We start from the raw sequence: 5,632 nt of genomic DNA on the forward strand, positions 1-5,632 counted from the left end.
CTTAAATTTTCTTAAGACTTTATTTTGGCACAGTAGGGCATTTAATGAAAGTATACTCTGTCCCTTTTAAGCAAAATTCTAAATTAGAGGCAATGGCAGTTTTATAAAAACAGACTAGACTGAGGCAGTAGATTCTATATAAAAATTTTTATCATGGGTACAAATATTTCCTGTTTACTAGAAAAAAAATATTAAAGATAACTTTATGAGTACGTCATACTTGCCAGGTCTGTATTTTTGCTTTATATAAAATGCTCTCAAATGTAAATGTAATTGCCAGATAGCAAATGAAGTCCACATATCTGGATTATGTATTATTTGCATTATGGGTACCAAGAAACCGTTTATACTGTCTAGGATAGTAATCCTTGTTATGTCTTAAAAGTGCATTTGTGAAATGATGGTTTTGATGTATGCCTCAACGATTTAATAAACACATTTAAGATGATTTAGTTTAAATTAACTAGGTTACCACTTCAATACCACCTAAATACACTGATCCAATAAAAAAATTTAGATCAATGTTAGAAATGAAATTTCACAGTTTACCTTTTCAGGTATCATTAAAGTTTCACATTTATGTTCTTAGCTTTGATTTGTATGCTTCACAGATGAATTCAAATCTAAATATAATTCCACTATAGCATAATGTTAAGTACACAATTTTCCCAAGTCTGAGAACATCAATGCTAATCTAGTTGTGATGTTTTGAGGCTTTACAGCTAAAATCCATTATAATTCTATGGACTCCGTGGCTTAGGGCTGAAGAAAACGGCTTCAAAGAGTTTTTTGTTGCTGTAATAATCCGATTAAGGAACCGTTTCAGGAATTGTTGGAAGGTGGGTTATCCTGTAGAAACTGTGCTTCAGTTGCCTTGCAGTTCACCCAGAAACAATCCATTTCAACTTCTGGACATTTGGTTTGGAGCACTTGCTTGATGAATATTCAGTTAAACACTTGGATACTTGCCAGAAGGTCAAATCTCTGCCATTTATCTTGGAATGTTTCTGAAGACATTCTACTCCCTCTGTTAATTGTTCACACTTCTGTGCTTGGATCTCCAATGCAATGATAGATAATGCCAACACAGAGGCTTTGCTTTAGAAAATACGATCCTGCAGTGCCTTAAGTTGAGCATGCCTTAAGTTGAGCTTCTAGTCTTTCAAAATTAAGACTGTTTCTCCTTTCCAATGGCAAGTTCTCTTGCATGAGTGAATAATACAGTTGCAGAAACTGAAAGGCCGTAGTAGCTTTGACTTTCCAACTCACCTTCTCCAATACAATCTTTTCCATTCTCATCAAGTCTGAAACAGTGAAGCTACATTGGCTTATTCGGATCAAGTCATTTGCCAATGGGACGTTCCTCTCTTCTACTGATTTTACGGCCAGATAGAAGCAGCTCTGTCCAACACACCAAGGTGCTTGGGCTGCACCTTCATTTTGCACAGAAACCTGTCCAGTAAATTCACAGCTAGAGAAAATGTTTCCGTGTCAAAGCCAAAGAACTGAGTTAGACTAAAGAGATCTTTTGCTTCGAAGTCCCTTAGCCTTGCAGTCATTCTGAGGCCATTATCATGAGCAGACTCAATTAGTCTCAAGCCGCAGACTTCTGGCTGACATCTAGACTCCTGTTCCAAAAGGGCATTCGGCTGGTGTAGCAGTTTCTGAGCATCTGTTGTCAGTACCTCTATCATCTTGATCGTGACTGTGGCTCCTCAGCGGTAACTACGGTAATTACCATCCCCGGGCCTGCTCGCAACTCACCCCACGATATTAGATCCGAGGCCTACGAGGCAGAGGACTCCAGGGCAGCAGGAGAGCAGCCCGGGGAGGGGGAGCTGTCCTGGGCGGAGGTCTCCACAGCACCGCCGAGACAGAACTGCCCTCAGTCAGGACCAGCTCGGAGCAGTCCACAGGGTTTTTAAGGTTCTGATCTTTTGGAAGATCACCAGGCCTGTCTTCTAAGGTACTTCTGGATAGGTTTGAACAGCCAACCTTTTGGCTAGTAGTCTAGCACTTAACTGTTTGCCTTACCCAGGGAATCCTTCACATTTAATTATAATGAATCTAAATAATCGATTATTTATTTTATTATTAGTTCATTTTGTGTCCTGTTTAAGAAATCTTTGCCCACTCCAAGTCATGAAGATACTTTTCCATGTTTCTCAAAGCTTTATTTTTTTACCTTTCATGATCCATATGTAACTAACGCTGAGTATGGACTGAGTTAAGGATCAAGATTTAATTTTTGGTTATCCAAGTGTTCCAGTTCCATTATAGCAGCTTTATTTTTAGTAGCCAAAAACTGGAGACAATTCATATATCCATCAGTAATGAGTAAATAAATCATGATATTTTCATACAACCAAATACTATTGAACTATGAAAAAGTCCTTGTTGCTAAAATGAAGCAGAAATTCTGATATGATTTTATATGTTATAAATTATTTGTTACAGTATTTTAAAAAGAAAATATTTTACTAGTGTTGATAATATGAATAGAATTCTTTTTCCTTACAATTTATAATAAAATCATGCCAATACTTTAAACGTGTACCATTAAATCTAATGGACAGATGTCTGGGCTGAAATGGATGTATAAATCATGATATATTCATACAAAAGAATGTTATAGTACAGTTACAATGAATAAACTTGAAGTAAAGGTACCAGCACAGATAAAAATTAAAAATATGATTTTGGGTGATTAAAAGCAAATTTCAAAATGATACATCCTGTTTGATGAATTTATATAAAGTTTTTCAATACCAAAATAGTGCTAAATATTGTATAGGGACTAATACATATGTATCAGAATTATAAAAGAATATATGGGAATGATTAAAATTCAATTCAGGAATGGTTGCCTCTGGGGAGGGAAGAAAGGAAATGAGAACCTGAAGGAGTATACAGGAAACATTTGAAATGTTTATTCTTTCAAAGAAAAAGAAAAATCTGACCCAAACTTGGCATAACATTAAGATGCAATGGTACTGGACAATAGATGAGTGGGTATTTGTTATGCTAATCTCTGTACTTTGATTTTTTTTTTAGATTATTAGAGTAATATTTTAGAACATTGAATTCTGATGTCAATTTTAAGGTTGCTGTTGGATCTGGAACACATTGTTTACTCTTTTTGTTCTCCAATTTTTGTCAGTAAAATGAAGATGCTAATATTTGCCCTTCCTGACTTTACATAGATAGTAATTGGCTAAAAGAGACAATAACTATAAAGTTCTTTGTAGAATTAAAACACTCCAATAAAAAAAAGAGAGATTTTTTCCTCCAGTAAAGGACCACTAATATATAGGAGCAGGAAAAAAAATCAACTAAAGGCTACATAAACTAAAAGTAATTCAATTTAGTATTTTGTTGTTGTTCTTTTTGTTAAACAGAATGAAAGAAACATTCTACTTATTGATTTTTTTAAATGAACAAGGAACATAAGATGATATCCAATAAATACAACAAACAAAAAATAACTTCTATTTTGTGTTATTTCTAGGTAAGGGAAACAGGGATAGAGGAAGATGAAATGGGGTAGGAAGGAAGATGTAAGTAGAGCAAAAGGGGCAATGAAACCCAGATAGAACAAGAATAGCAAGACAGTGGCCGTGGAAGTGAAACACATAGAGAAGGATCATCCATGCACACACACAGCAGCACTAAAAACAAAGTAAACACTGTGAAGCATGAGGGCAGGAGAGAAAATTGTAATGGGAAGAAAATGTTCAGCCTTCTGTGTGCATTTTTATCCTCATACTAAAACCTCTCCAATCCTCATCGGCAGCCCAGCGCTCATTTCCCAAGAACATCTCTCATTTAAAGCAAGAATGAAGCACGTTTTCTGGCTCTGCTTCAATACATATTTGTAGCCATGTTGGCTCCACATTTATTTTGGCTTCAATTTAATCCATGAGATTCTTCCTTGCCTAATATCCATTGCCCTCGAGTCCACTCTGACTCATAGCGACCCTATAGGACAGAGTAGAACTGCCCCCATTGGGTTTCCACGGTTGTAATCTTTACGGAAGCAGACTGCCACATCTGTCTTCCGTGGAGCGGCTGGTGGATTCATTCAAACCACTGACATTTTGATTAGCAGTGAGCACTTAACCACTGCACTACCAGGGCTCCTTCCTTGCCTGACAACCCAGTTTATTTTTCAATGACATGGTTCTGCCTTTGAAAGTTCTTATTGAGCCCATATTATGATAATATGCCTGTTTTTATTGCCAAATATCACTCGCCTGGTTTCCTATTTTTGCTTTCCATTCACCTATTAGGACTCAGGAACCCTTTATCTTGGTCTCTTACCATAGACAGCCTGCTCGCCTGGGAAACGTTGCTATACCATTTGGATGTTAGGCTTAGCTTGCCAATCTGATCATTTCATCTGCATCTTTGGCTGGGGCTGCTCCCTGAATTAGTGGGTAGGTCTGATTCTAGGTTCATCTCCCCAGCCATGGCCAGTTGTGTCCTGAGATACGCCCTTCATGAAGTAGCAACTTGTGACCTTTAAGTAAGGTGACCATTCATCCCAGTTTGCCTGAGACTGTCCCAGGGTAATTATGAATAGTGCTCTTTCAGTCTTAGAAGTGTCCTGGTTTGGTTGCAAATTATATGGTCACCCTCAGGCTGTTGCCACTAAACCAAAAACCAAACACGTTGCTCTCAAATCAATTCCAACTCATAGTGACCCTACAGGACAGAGTAGATCTGTCCCATAGGATTTCCAAGGCTGTAATCTTTACAGAAGCAGACTGCAACATCTTTCTCCCACAGAGTAGCTGGTGAGTTTGAACTGCCAAACTTTCGGTTAGCAGCTGAGTGCTTAACCACTGTTCCAACAGGACCCCCTCTGTAGCCACTAAAACCCACTGCCGTCAAGTCAATTTGGACTCATAGCAACCCTGCAGGACAGAGTAGAACAGCCCTATAGGGTTTCCAAGGAGCACCTGGTGGATTCTAACTGCCGACCTTTTGGTTAGCAGCCAAGCTCTTAACCACTGTGCCTCCAGGGCTCCTGAAGACTTCTAAATCCGTATTTAATTTGTACAGCTGTAGCTGTGAGATATCAATTTGCAACCATATTTGAATAGCAGATTAAATTAATCAATCCAAATGCTTGATGTGACCATTGACTGAGGATTTATTGCCCTAGTTTAAAAAGGATACAAAAAATGTAGACCACTAAAAGAGGGCAAAAGCAATAGAAATTACTGCAATCAAAAGGAAGAAGTACTAGAAACAAAAATGAGGAGGAGAAAAAAGGACAGACGAAACAGAAGTAGGTAAAAAGTTGGGATCCAGATATGCCTCATTAACTGAAGTGTCACCAAGCTCATAGCACTGGTTAGACCTTTATCAAAATCTTACCCGTCTATTAACACATGACCTTCAGCTCCCAGCAAAAACTCACTCATTCAGGTATTTTGGAAAATCTCTTAAGGTGCCTCATGGGAACTCAATATCAGTTCTATCAGCTATCAGATAGTGTCTGCCTTGATCTGTTCCAGGTCAGCAACCTGCCCTGGGCCACTTAGAGATGGCCTCCCCCTACTACCAACCATGCAGTATCCATTTGACACCATTCACATTCCTCCCAAAGTCATTATCTCCCATGGTC

The 5,632-nt window shown here is 38.2% G+C and overlaps 1 pseudogene; it reads right to left on the reverse strand.

The window, feature by feature from the left end:
- Window positions 1-357: 357 nt before the first annotated feature.
- LOC101354578 (cyclin-G1 pseudogene) lies at window positions 358-1,694 on the reverse strand (annotated as a pseudogene).
- Window positions 1,695-5,632: the final 3,938 nt, after the last annotated feature.

Source organism: Trichechus manatus, unplaced genomic scaffold (genome assembly GCF_000243295.1).
Source record: "Trichechus manatus latirostris isolate Lorelei unplaced genomic scaffold, TriManLat1.0 scaffold00029, whole genome shotgun sequence".
Taxonomy (NCBI): domain Eukaryota; kingdom Metazoa; phylum Chordata; class Mammalia; order Sirenia; family Trichechidae; genus Trichechus; species Trichechus manatus.